The sequence below is a fragment of the Aotus nancymaae genome, unplaced genomic scaffold, assembly GCF_030222135.1.
Source record: "Aotus nancymaae isolate 86718 unplaced genomic scaffold, 86718_ANA_hifiasm-v0.15.2.pri h1tg000007l, whole genome shotgun sequence".
NCBI lineage: Eukaryota > Metazoa > Chordata > Mammalia > Primates > Aotidae > Aotus > Aotus nancymaae.
Genome location: NW_026988418.1, coordinates 16087396 through 16101973, shown reverse-complemented (window position 1 = coordinate 16101973; position 14578 = coordinate 16087396).

Genomic DNA, 14578 nt, shown 5'->3' with positions numbered 1-14578 from the left:
ATTCTCCTGCCTCAGCCTCCCCAGTAGCTGGGATTACAGGTGTGTGCCACCACACCTGGCCAATTTTTTGTATTTTTAGTAGAAACAAGGTTTCACCATGTTGACCAGGCTGGTCTCGAACTCTTTTTTTTTTTTTTTTTTTTTTTTTTTTTGAGACAGAGTTTCGCTCTTGTTGCCCAGGCTAGAGTGCAATGGTGTGATCTTGGCTCAATGCAACCTTCACCTCCCAGGCTCAAGCAATGCTTCTGCCTCAGCCTCCCTAGTAGCTGGGATTACAGGCATGCACCACCATGCTCAGCTAAGTTTGTATTTTTAGTAGAGACAGGGTTTCTCCATGTTGGTCAGGCTGGTCTTGAACTCCCGACCTTAGGTCTTCTGCCCGCCTTGGCCTCCCAAAGCGCTGGGATTACAGGTGTGAAGCACTGCCCCTGGCAGGATGGCTACTATTAAACACAAAAACAAAATAAGTGTTGTCAAGGATGCAGAGAAATTTGAACCCTGGGCACTGTTGGTGGGAATGTAAAATGATGTAGCTGCTATGGAAAACAGTACAGCAGCTCCCCCAAAAATGTAAAACAGAATTGCCATTTGATACAGCCATTTCACTTCTGGGTACATATCTGTGTTAGGTCATTCTTTTATTGCTATAAAGAAATACCTGAGACTGGGTATTTTATAAAGAAAAGTTTTATTGGCTCTCGGTTCTGCTGGCTGTACAGGAAGCATGGTGCTGTGCATCCTATTGGCTTCTGGTGAGGTCTCAGGAAGGTGATAATCATGGTGGAAGGCACGGGGGCAGCCAGGGTATCACATGGTGAGACGGCAAGAGCAGGAGCAAGAGAGCGAGCAAGGGAAGATGCCACACAGATCTCCTGAGGACAGCACCAAGGGGAGGGTCCTAAACCATTTATGAGAAACCCCCCACCATGATCCTATCATCTCCCATCAGGCCCCACCTCCAACATTGGGGATTACATTTCAACATGAGATTTGGGGGGACAAATATACAAAATATCAATATCCAAAAGATTTGAAAGCAGAGTCTCCAAGAGGTATCTATACCTATATTCTTAGCAGCACTATTCACAGCCAAAGTTTAGAAGGAACCCAAATGCCCATCAGCAGATGAATGAATACACAAAAGGTGGTATGTACATGCAATGGAATATCATTCAGCCTTAAAAAGGAAGGAAATTCTGACACATGCTACACAACATGGCTGAACATCATGCTAAGAGAAACAAGCCAGTGGACTGGGCATGGTGGCTCTTGCCTGTAATCCCAGCACTTTGGAAAGCCAAGGCGGGTGGATCACGAGGTCAGGAGATCGAGACCATCCTGGCTAACCCCGTCTCTACTAAAAATAAAAAAAAAATTAGCTGAGTGTGGTGGCTCGCACCTGTAGTCCCAGCTACTCGGGAGGCTGGGGCAGAATTGCTTGAACCTGGGAGGCAGAGGCTGCAGTGAGTCAAGATGGCACCACTGCACTCCAGCCTGAGTGACAGAACAAGACTCCATCTCAAAAAAAAAAAAAAAAGGGCCAGGTGAGGTGGCTCATGGCTGTAATCCTAGCACTCTGGGAGGCCGAGGTGGGTGGATTGCTTGAGGTCAGGAGTTCAAGACCAGTCTGGCCAACATGGTGAAACCCCATCTCTAAAAAAATAAAGAAGAGAAATAAGCCAGTCATAAAAAGACACACTGTATATGTGGTATCTAAATTTGTGTATGAGTTGTATATAAACTCAGAAACAGAAAGTAGAATGGTGGTTGCTAAGGGCTAGGGTGAGGGGAAATGAGTTTTTTTGTTTTTGTTTTGAGATAGGCTCTTGCTCTGTCGCCCAGGCTAGAGTGCAGTGGGATTATCACAGCTCACTGCAGCCTCTAACTCCTGAGCTCAGGTGATCCCTCCACCTCAGCTTCCTGAGTAGCTGGGACTACAGGTACACACCACCATGCCCAGCTAGTTTTTTTTATTTTTTGTAGAGATGAGGTTTTGCTATATTGCCCAGTCTGGTCTTAAACTCCTGAGCTCAAGTGATCCTCCTGCCTCAGCCTCCTAAAGTTTTGGGATTATAGGCGTGAGCCACTGTGCCTGGCCAAATTGACTTGTTTAATATGTGAAGAGTTTGTAAGATGAAAATATTTGTAAGATGAAAAAATAATGGAGATTGTTACACAACAAATGTGAGAATACTTAACAGTACTGAAATATATGTTTTAAAATGGTTAACCCAGCCTGGTTAACACGGCGAAACCCCGTCTCTACTAGAGATACAAATATTAGCTGGGCATTTTGTCATGCACCTGTGGTCCCAATGACTCGGGGGGCTGAGGCATGAGAATCCCTTGAATCCGGGAGGCAGAGGTTGCAGTGAGCTGAGATTGCACCACTGCACTCCAGCCTGGGTGATAGAGTGATACTCCATCTCAAGAAAAAGAGGTTAAGATGGTAAATTTTATGTTTTATCACAATTTTTTTAAAAAACAATATTGACTTTTTGAAAATGCAAGGTTTGAAGTTTTTTTTATTGTCCCTCACTATCCTTTACCACCTATGGGCATTCTTTGTCACAATAGTGTTCTTGTTGTTTAACCATTATTTGAAGAATCATATCTTTTTTTTTTTTTTTATTTTAAGATGGCGTCTCACTCTCCTTAGCCAGCCTGGAGTCCAGTGGCATGATCTCAGCTCACTGCAACCTCCACCTCCCAGGTTCAAGTGATTCTCCTGCCTTCGCCTCCTGAGTATCTGGGACTACAAGCAAGCACCACCATGCCGGGCTAATTTTTATATTTTTAGTAGAGGTGGGATTTCACCATGTTGGTGAGGCTGGTCTCAAACTCCTGACCTGGTCTTAAACCCCTGACCTCAGATGATCCACCCACCTTAGCCTCCCAAAGTGTTAGAGTTACAGGTATGAGCCACTGCTCCCCGATAAGAACTGTATCTTTTCAATTAATAGGCTTTGTAACTTTTTTTTTTTGAGATAGAGTCACTGTCTTTCACCTAAGATGGAGTGCAGTGATGCAATCATAGCTCACTGCAGCCTTCCCCTCCTGGGCTCAGGTGATCCTCCTACCTCAGTCTCCCAAGTAGCTGGGTCTACGTGTGCACGACACCACACCCAGTTAGTTTTTGTATTTTTTGTAGATATGGGGTCTCACTGTGTTGCCCAGGCTGGTTTCGAACTCCTGGGCTCAAACGATCCTCCTGCCTCAGCCTCCCAAAGTGCTAGGATTACAGACGTGAGCCACTGTGCCTAGTCAGGTTTTGTAATTTTGAAGAAATAAATTTATTTTATTTTTGGGTGGCAGATGTATTAGACTTTTTTTTTTTTTTGGACCAGTTCCTACCTGGGACCTCTGGTACCTGCCTTCCTGAGTTACGTACTTAGTGGGGCAGGGAACAATAGAGTGAGCATTAACCATGTCAAAATGTTATATTTCCCAAAAGTCATTAAAATGCAAAGAATAGTAATTTACTGTTCAGAATGGTCCAAGGCCATTTCATAGCCAGGCTGCCGTGGGAAGCAGTAGGTTGGTAAGAACCAGCATGGGTAAGTTTCTTACTTTTATGCAGCCTTTGAGGCAAGGTTTGAAGACGGCTTTTCAGACTCTGGTCACAGCAAGCAGTATCATTACTGTGTCTTCTAGCCAGTAGGTATGAGATCATCATTAACAACTATTTCCTACGTTTTTCCTCCATGCTAGGCTTGAGCTGGATACAGGACATTTAGAGCTTGGCCTGATGGCCTAATGGGGAAGACGGTAGTTGATTTAGTGGTTTGTGTTCTCACTAATTTTTTTTTTTTTTTTTTTTTTGAGACACAGTCTCACTCTGTCACTCAGGCTTGAGTGCAGTGGCTCGATCTTGACTCACTGCAACCTCCACCTCCAGGTTCGAGGGATTCTTCTGCTTCAGGCTCCTGAGTAGCTGGGATTACAGGCACCCACCACCACACCCAGCTAATTTTTGTATTTTTAGTAGAGACAGGGTTTCACCATTTCACCATGTTGGCCAGGCTGGTCTCGAACTTCCAGCCTCAGATGATCCGCACGCCTCAGCCTCCCAAAGTGCTGGGATTACAGGCATGAACTGCTCCACCCAGCAAATGCGCTCACTAAAATCTGACAGTACAGTGCTCAGCACTGTGAGGAAGGAAAGGAAAAGTCCTAGAAGGGAAGACCTGAGGGTACAGAGATTTGGCTTTTATCTTGTGGGTAATGCAGAGTCACGAAAGGGTTTTGATCAGATTTGGAAATTAGAAAGATCATCTCCAGTGCAGAAAATGAACCAGAGCGGGAAAGACTGGAGGGAGGGAGTCCAATGAGGAGATGGCTGCAGAGGTCAAGGTTTGACATGGTGGGGCCTGAACTAAGGCCTGTTAGGCAAGGAAGGGGGCACAGGTGAGAGGTGATACAGCTGAATAAGCAAAATTTAGCCATGTGGAGGTGGGAGGAAGGTCGGGTTGAGCATGAGGTTGAAAAATATAAAACAGGTTTAGCTTGGGTTCTAGGTGGACAGTGGAGCTATTTATATTGATTTGGAGCCTGTGGGGTGGGGATGGGGACAAGAACTCTGAGCTGTTAGGTGATTTTTTAAATTTTAGAAATAAATAGCAGCCGGGCGAGGTGGCTCATGCCTGTAATCCCAGCACTTTGGGAGCCTGAGTTGGGCGGATCACCTGAGATCAGGAGTTCGAGACCAGGCTGGCCAAGATGGTGAAACTCTGTCTCTACTAAAAATACAAAAATTGGCTGGGCATGGTGGTGGGCGCCTGTAATCTCAGCTACTTAGGAGGCTGAGGTAGGAGAACCTCTTGAACCTGGGAGGCAGAGGTTGCAGTGGGCCGAGATCACGCCATTGCACTCCAACCTGGGCGACAGTGAGGCTCTGTCTCAAAAAAAAAAAAAAAAGAAAAGAAAGAAAGAAATAGCATTTTTATTTGTTTTATGAAGTTGCTTGAAAAATTTTATGAAGGGCAGCATGGCAGAGGGAAAATACCTAGACTTCAGATCCTGTAGACGTGGACAATTCAGGATTAGTCAAAGGCAGACTAAGCATGTGTGTTTAAGGCACCTAACAAAGAATGAGAAACATAAAAATTTAAAAATAGTAATGTTACATTTTTTAAAGCATCAAGTAATCCCTTTGTGGGGGGAATGGAAACCTTTTTGGCTTCTTTATATTCATTTTGCAGTTTAGATCTCTTTTATTGTGAATTCTACATTAGGGCTGGTGGGGGCGGGGTGTACCAACTGTTTCCAGTTCTTAGGTCTAAAGGTCTTAGCCTGGGTTCTGACCTGAGTTTTGCTTTTTATTGACTATGTGACCTTAGACAAGTTACTCTACCCTCTTTTTGTGTTTTGTCACCTCTCAGATGGGGATAACAATGCCTTCTAATAGGATTGTTAGGAGGAGTAAATAGTAATTCTTATGCTTATTTAAAAAGACTTTTGTAGAATGATATCTTACAATTAGATAATCGTCTTCTTTCCGAGTGATACCGTTACCTTGTGAGGGCGTCTAGCTTTTAAAACAGCCTGCCTTTGCTGCCATTCTTTGAATATCCAGGGAGTTCATAGTGAGGCTCTCTAGGGATATTGATGGCACAAAACAGCTGCAGGGGGCCTGGGACAGGGGAGTGGGGGCTGCCCCTACTTTTTCACTTCTCCACTGTCTGAGCACAGAGAGTCACTGAGAAGACTTGCACCTGCTGGGGGCCCAGAGTGGAAACTATTCCCAGCTGGTGCCCCTCCCCAGGCTTGAGGAATGGTGATTGTATTACAGTTTATTAATCTCGCCTCCCCACCGTCTAAAGGGGAAAGGTCAAATATCTTTGCTGAATATGTCTCCCCACTCCCATGATATGATCCCTGCCTCCATATTTAGCCCCATCTTATTTCTAACTCGGCCATCTGTATCAGGGACCTGCTTGTAGTCTGCACCACCCCGCCCCACCCCTAAAATATCCTTATCTCTTTCTCTCTCTCTCTCATACACAGAGAAACTAAGTGGTGATGGATGTGTTCATTAATTTGACTATAGTAATCAGTACACAGTATATATCAAATCGTCACATTGCATACCTTGAATATATACACTTTTTATTTGTCAATTAAATATTTCAAAAGAAGAAGTAACAACAGTATACCCAGGCTGTTTCTTCCAGCCAAGCTTTTGCTGATGCGTGGGTCCACCTAGACCTACTGAATGAAAATCTGGATTTTAAATAAGAAAACCACAGGAAATTATTATGAACGCTAAAATGGGCAGCCCACTCAAGTGTTATAAAGCCCCAGCTCCTTTGCTGGGCACTACAATCCCTCTGCAGTCTGGTTTCCACACCTTCAGCTTTTTACAATTCCTAACAGTCCTTTAAAACTTGGCTGGGGGCGATGGCTCATGCCTGTTCCCAGTACTTTGGGAGGCTAAGGCGGGCGGATCACGAGATCAGGAGATTGAGACCATCCTGGCCAACATGGTGAAACCCTGTCTCTACTAAAAATACAAAAAAATTAGCTGAGCATGGTGGCACACACCTGTAGTCCCAGCTACTCAGGAGGCTGAAGCAGGAGAATTGCTTGAACCCAGGAGGCAGAGATTGCAGTGAGTCAAGATCATGTCACTGCACTACAGCCTGGACAACAGAGCAAGACTCTGTCTCAAAAAAAAAAAAAGTCCACATGTCACCTCCTCCAGGAAGCCCTCCTAGACCCTCAAGGTCCGTGGTCTTCGATAATCCTTGTGCTCCTCTCAGTTTTTTCTTTCCTTTTTTAAAAATTTAAATTAATTTTTTTTGAGACAGGGTCTCACTCTGTTGCCCAGGCTGGAGTGCAATGGCAAGATCTCCACTCATCCTCTGCCTTTCGGGTTCGAAATTCTCCTGCCTCAGCCTCCCAAGTAGGTGGGATTACAGGCACCCACCACCATGCCTGGCTAATTTTTGTATTTTTAGTAGAGATGGGGTTTTGCCATGTTGGCTAGTTGGCCAGGCTGATCTTGAACTCCTGGCCTCAAGTGATCAACCTGCCTTGGCCTCCCAAAGTGCTGGGATTACAGGTGTGAGCCACAGCTCCCAGCCTTAATTTGATTTTTTAAAAATAGAGACAAGGTCTCCCTATGTTGCCCAGATTGGTCTCAAATTTCTGAACTCAAGCAATCCATCTGCCTCAGCCTCCCAAAATCCTGGCATTACTGCGCCCAGCCTGTCTCCATTCTTTTCACATGATTTGGGATAGGCTGTTAAGTGCCTCGAGAGCATAGATTATGTCTCATTTCTGTCCCCTGTGCCTAGCTCAGGATCTGGTATAGATGAGATACATAATAAATCTTTACTGAAGGAAAGGGAAGGTTAGGGAAACTCTCAGAGACAAATGCGTCTTCCAGTAGATCAACTGAGCATTGGAAAGAATGTTTTGGAAAAGAATCTGGATTTAAATCATTTCTCTGCCACATGTAAGTGTGTCATGTTTCCTCTATGAGCCTCATTTTCCTCATCTCTGGAGTAAGTATAATGTTTACATTTCAGGGTTAGTGTAAGAGTTAAAGGGTTTAATGAGATAAAGTAAGTGCAGTGCCTGGCTCGATGCCTGGCACATTCTAATTGTGTAATAAATCACTGGAGGGCTTATCTTTTGGAAGCAGAACTAGGCTTGTTCTGTACAGCTCCAGAGAGCAGAACTAGGCCCAATGGATGGAAGCTGCTGGGAGACAGAACTCAGGTCATCAATGTCTGAGTGGAAGGAAGAATTTTCTACTTGGCAGAATGAGAAACTCCGGGAGGAGGTGAACTTCCTATCACAGGGATATGGAAGCAGAGGGTAGATGCTCACCTGTCAGGGCTGATGCAGAGGGCACTGATTCTGTGTGAGATTTGGGTGGAGTGAATATGGAAAATCTGAAAGATGGGAGCCAGATAAGGCATTTCCATTCAGCGCCTTCCATAATTCATTATTCATATGGCCAACACTGGGGGCTTCCTCTAGGCTGGGTGGTCCTAGGTTGGGCGCTGGGGACACAAGGCTGGATCTGACAGAGTCTTTGTTATTTAGGAGATTACAGTCTAAATTGTGATCATTTATTGAGCAACTACTTTGTACCAGATGCTCTAATCATCTCAGGAAGCTTTCGTTCTCACCATTCTCACTGTTTTTCCTTTTTTTTTTTTTTGAGACAAAGTCTTGCTCTGTTGCCCAAGCTGAGAGTGCAGTGGCGCAATCTCAGCTCACTGCAACCTCCACTTCCCAGGTTCGAGCAATTCTCTTGCCTCAGCCTCCCGAGTAACTGGGATTACAGGCACTCACCACCACACCTGACTAATTTTTTTTTTTTTTTTTTTTTTTTTGTATTTTTAGTGATGGGGTTTCACCACCTTGGCCAGGCTGGTCTTGAACTCCTTATCTACCCACCTCAGCCTCCCAAAGTGCTGGGATTATAGGCATGAGCCACCGTGCCAGGCCCACTCTCACTGTTTTTCAAAGAAACTGAGGCTCAGCCAGACAAGGGGACTTACAGAAAGACCACAGACCAATGAGTATTGCAGCTGGGATTAGAATTTAGTCCTGCTTGTCTCTTAAACCCTCTTTGTGTGACTGAAGGCTGCCTCACATCCTGACATTGGAAACACTTTGCAATTTCAGGGAGATCCTCAAACAGCACCCAAGGGCCTTTTGGGTACCAAGTAGATGCTGATGAACAGGAACTAAAAGGCTGAGGCCAGCTGCAGGAAGACCTGGACTCCCTGTAGCATGATCTGTGCCCGAGTTCCCTTCAGCTGGGGCCATGAGAGTCCAGGAGAACATGCTGAGATCAGTCCTCGCTGCTCACATGACCAGCCAAGCTGCCTGGGCCAGGGCTCCCTGAGGGAACTTGAAACCCGGCTGGGTTCCATCAGCTCCAAGAATAGCAGCTGACCCTACTCTCCCCGAGGTTTTGGCCTCCGATCAGGTTCCAGGAGGCCCCAGTGGACTCTAGACATCAGTGGCAGCAAGCTTTGACCTTGAATCTGCTCTGGGGTGGTGTAATAACAGCAACATTCATTAACTGCCCGCTGTGTGCAGGGCACCTCCTGAAGTAGGGGACATTATGTGAGGGAGGTCTAAGACGTATGGAGCCCATTTTACAGATGAGGAAATTGGGGCTCAGAGATACTGAGAACTTGCCCAAAGTCACAGTGAATGTGCAGTAGAGCTGGATTGGAGCCTGGACTCCCTCTGCCAGTGACCCTGCTTCTGTGAGGAGAGAAGAGCACTCTCAAGACCTCGGAAGACTCCTGGGCAGAGAAGACAAATTCCATCAGCTTCTAAAGGAATGAAGGCAGGGTGCGGTGGCTCACATCTGCAATCCCAGCACTTTGGGAGTCTGAGGTAGAGGATTACTTGAGCCCAGGAGTTCAAGACCAGACTGAGCAACATAGTGAGACTTCATCTTTACCAAACAACAACAAAAAATGAAATTAGCCAGGCATGGTGATGTGCACCTGTAGTCCTAGCTACTTGGGAGGCTAAGGCAGGAGGATCATTACAATCTAGGAGTTCAAGGCTACAGTGAGCCGAGATTGTGTCAGTGCACTCCAGCCCAGGTGATAGAATGAGACCCTGTCTCTAATAAATAAATGAATAAAAATAATGTTGGGGGCCCGGGACAGTAGCTCACCCTTGTAATCCCAGTATTTTGGGAGGCCGAGGTGGGTGGATCACCTGAGGTCAGGAGTTTGAGACCAGCCTGGCCAACATGGTGAAACCTCGTCTCTACTAAAAATACAAAAATTAGCTGGGTGTGGTGGCAGGTGCCTGTAATCCCAGCTACTCAGGAGAATCACTTGAACCCAGGAGGCAGAGGTTGCAGTGAGCCAAGATCATGCCATTGTACTCCAGCCTGGGCAACAAGAGCAAAACTCCATCTCAAGATTTGAGAGCATCAAATCTTGTGTTTCTAAGAGACACACAAGCGCGTCTTCAGGAAGGCAATGGAAGATTCCTAACTCTTAGTCTGGTGTTTGTACCACTAATCCACCAAACCCAGAGGGCTGCCTTTGACTAAGGGGGCCCCAAGATGGGGTGGGCAGCCTGAATCTTACAGCCAGTGAGGTTCAAGGCAAACTTATAACGAATTGATGGACTCGAGGGCACATGGGAGCTGTAACCCTCTTGGTACTAAATGCTGTCTGTGTTTCTCTGGTGTACCAGGAACTTCCCAGGCTTAGCCTCCACATGAGCACATGGTGGGATTGGATGATGGTGGGGTGAGGTGATGAAGAACTGAAGATACAGGATGCTGCTAAGGCTGATCCATGGATGTGAGTCCTGTGCATTTGCAAGGGCCCATGCCTGGTTTAAGCCTCTTCTATCACTGTCAAAACTCTTAACAATGTTGAACAAGGGGCCCTGCATTTTCACTTTGCACTGGACCCTGCAAATTATGTAGTTTATTTATTAGCTTATTTATGTAGCTGTTGTGCTTTGGGGTGGGAGGCAGCAGCCCCCAACCTGCAGTGCTTCTGGGACTTGTCAGAGGCTTGTCAATCCATAAACCAATGGCTGAGTCACCAACAGACAGGAAGGAAGCCAGACTAAGCCCCACCAGATAGGTTTGGCCTGTAACTGCAAATTCCTAAGAGACTGTAACAGGGCAAGGGAGAAGACAGGCTCTAAGGAGATTCTGGGGATAGAATTAGAACCCTTGGAGGAGGGGCATGGAACCCATGGAAGAGGGGCATGGTTTGAGGAGGATTTTAACTCGGTGTCAGAAAGATTTTCCTAACAGTCAAAATGTAATCATAATTCACAAAATATACCTCAATAAAGCTGTTGAAAATATAATCATCTTACTGGCAGCTGACATTGAGTGCTTACTGTGTGCAAGGAGCTGTGGCAAACACTTCATTGAAAATATGGAGGATAGGCCAGGCATGGTGGCTCATGCCTGTAATCCCAGCACTTTGGGAGGCCAAGGCGGGCAGATCATCTGAGGTCAGGAATTCGAGACCAGCCTGACCGATGTGGTGAAACCTCATCTCTACCAAAACTACAAAAATTTAGCTGGGTGTGGTAGCACATGCCTGTAATCTCAGCTACTTGAGAGGTTGAGGTGGGAGGATTGCTTGAACCTAGAGCAGAGGTTGCAGTGAGCCGAAATCGTGCCACTGTACTTTAGCCTGGGGGACAGAAAGAGACTCCATCTCAAAAAAAAGAAAGAAAGAAAACAAGGAAAACATGGAGAGTGGTCAAGAACATAGTCTCTGGAGCCATATTGCTCCACCGCTTATTAGCTGTGTGACCTGGGGCAAGTTACTTGGCCTCTCTGTGTCTTAGTTTCATCATCTGGAAAATTAGGATAAGAATAATACATCTCTCTCACAGGATTAAATTGTTGTGAAGAATGGCCAGGCACGGTGCCTCACACCTGTAATCCCAGCACTTTGGGAAGCCTAGGCAGGTGGATCACTTGAGGTCAGAAGTTCGAGACCAGCCTGGGTAACATGGAGAAATCCCATCTCTACAAAAATACAAAAACTGGCCAGGCATGGTGGTACATGCTTGTAGTCCCAGCTACTTGGGAGGCTGAGATGGGAGGACTGCTTAAGCCCAGGAGGTTGAGGCTGTACTGAGCCAAGATCATGCTACTGCACTCCATTCTTGAGTGACAGAGTGAGATCCCATCTCGAAAAAAATTTATTGTGAGGATTTAATGAATTTACATATGTAAACACCTAGAACAGTGTCTGACATATACTTAGTACGATATGTAAGTTAGTTATTATTTAATCCTGAGAACAATCCTATGATGGAGGTATTGTTATTATTACTATTACTATTTTACATTATTCCCATTTAACAGACAGGTAAACTGAGCCTTAGAAGAGGTAGGTGACTTGCTCATCACAGAGCTATTGGTTGGTGGAGCAGGAGATTCCGCTATGGGAGTTAGGTCAGACTTCATGATCGTCATGCCCAGTGCTTACACTAGAGCAGGCATCTGGTAAGTTTTTGTTAAGTTAAATAATTATTGTTTCTTTCAGCTCTGAGATTCGAAAGAAATGTGTATTCTGGCTGGAGGAGGATGCAGGGACCTAGACATCTTAGGATTTCTTACCAATTGTTGGCCGCAGCATAATCAAATGTCAAGTATGTTCCACTCTAGACCTTCTGAATTAATTGCCTGTTTGCTCCCTCTCCATCCCTGCAGGCACTGCCCAAGTTCTAGTCTCATCATCTCTCTGGACTCTGAACTCAGCACCACTGCATCCTAACTCACGTATCTCACATCTGCACAGCACTTCACAGTGTAATGGTTTGTTGTTTGGTCTGTGTGGTACACTTTGTGGCACACAGCTCAGTACTCACGCCAGGCCTCCAGACAGATCCCAGCCAGCAAGGGCTTCCTGCCTCAAGAGGCCAGAGCAGACTGCATGGGAACAGGGTGTGCAGTTTGGACATGTGGGGGTGCTTGTTGAGTTGTTGCTCTCTGGGTGGAGTTTGGGGATCTTCTAAGCCAAAGCATGGAGTGAAAGGGGCCAGGCCCTCACAAGGGAATGTTCACTGCCATGCCTCACACTCACTATCTCAGATTCAAGACCCCTGCTGGGGAGAAGTGGCTGAAGACAGGCAGTCCCTCAGCTCCTCTACAAGTTTAAAAAATATCCCAGCCTGAGGCCAGGAATGGTGGTTCATGCCTGTAATCCCAGCACTTTGGGAGGCGGAGGCAGGCGGATCACAAGGTCAGGATATTGAGACTATCCTGGCTAACACAGTGAAACCCCATCTCTATTAAAAATGCAAAAAATTAGCCAGGCATGGTGGCACGCACCTGTAGTCCCAACTACTTAGGAGACTGAAACAGGAGAATCACTTGAACCCAGGAAGCGGAGGTAGCAGAGAGCCGAGATCGAGTCACTGCACTCTAGCCTGGGCAAGACAGTGAGACTCCATCTCAAAAAAAAAAAGAAAAGAAAATATAGTGGAGTGCCACCATATCTATATTACATACAGTAACAGCAAACACTTACAGAGAGCTTACCCTGGATCAGGAACTGTTTTGAGTGCTTTATAAATATTAACTCTTTTGGCCAGGTGCAGTGGCTCACGCCTGTAATCTCAGCACTTTGGGAGGCCGAGGCAGGCAGATCACCTGAAGTCAGGGTTCGAGACCAGCCCGGCCAACATGGTGAAACCCTGTCTCTACTAAAATATAAAAATTAGCCGGGCATGGTGGTGGGTGCCTGTGGTCCCAGCTACTCGGGAGACTGAGGCAGGAGAATTGCTTGAACTCAGGAGGTGGAGGTTGCAGTGAGCCGAGATCATGCCACTGCACGCCAGCCTGAGCAACAGAATGAGACTCTGTCACAAACAAACAAACAAAAACTAGCTCTTTTAATTCTCACAACCCTGAGATAGGTACTATTTCTATTTAATTTACGAAAACTCAATTATGTTTGCTGTGGAAAAAATAGAGATGGAAAGAGAAAGAGCAATAGTATATTAAATATTATTTTACTCACACAGCACAGGCCCCAGGTGTGTCGTGAAAGAGGTAAATCTGCTGTTCCCCCCATTGGGCTCAGTTCGCAGGTGCCTCATAAAATCTTCAGTGTGTGTGCATGTCGCCATACTAAGTATGGGTCTAGTGTGTAAGGATGTGTCTTGGCCCCAAGCAAGCCAATCTTTTTATCAGTTATCCATCAAAGAAAGAGTATCTGTCCCATCGCTAGAGGAAAACTTGGCTATGCTACTGGGAGATAGTTCTATACTTTAGGAGTGATAAAAAGGGTTTCCAAAGATAATTCTGAAATACATTTTTTGTTTGTTTGTTTGTTTTTTGTTTTTTTGAGACAGAGTTTCACTCTTGTTGCCCAGGCTGGAGTGCAATGGTGTGATTTTGGCTCATTGCAACCTCTATCTCCCAGGTTCAAGTGATTCTCCTGCCTCCGCCTCCTGAGTAGCTGGGATTACAGGCAGGTATGCGCCACCATGCCCAGCTAATTTTGTATTTTTAGTAGAGAAGGGGTTTCTCCATGCTGGTCAGGCTGGTCTCGAACTCCCAACCTCAGGTGATCCGCCTGCTTTAGCTTCCCAAAGTGCTGAGATTGCAGGCGTGAGACACCATGCCTGCCCTATGCATGATTTTTTAGAGCCTTACCCTGGGTACGCTGTTGTTGTTGTTGTTGCTGTTGTTTTGTGATGGAGTTTTGCTCTTGTTGTCGAGGGTGGAGTCCAATGGCACAATCTTGGCTCACTGCAACCTCCAACTTCTGGGTTCAAGTGATTCTCCTGCCTCAGCCTCCCGAGTAGCTGGGATTACAGGCGCCTGCCACTAAGCCTGGCTAATTTTTTTGTATTTTTAATGGAGATGGGTTTTTGCCATGTTGGCCAGGATGTTCTCGAACACCTGGCCTCAGGTTGATCTGCCCGCTTTGGCCTCCCAAAGTGCTGGGATTACAAGTGTGAGCCACCATGCCCGGCCCTTAGGTAAGTTTTGACTGAACTGTAACTCATAGATAAGGTGACCAATCTTCTCAATTTGCCTGTGACTAAAGGGTTTCCTGGGATTGCAACTTCAGGGTTAAAACCAAGAAAG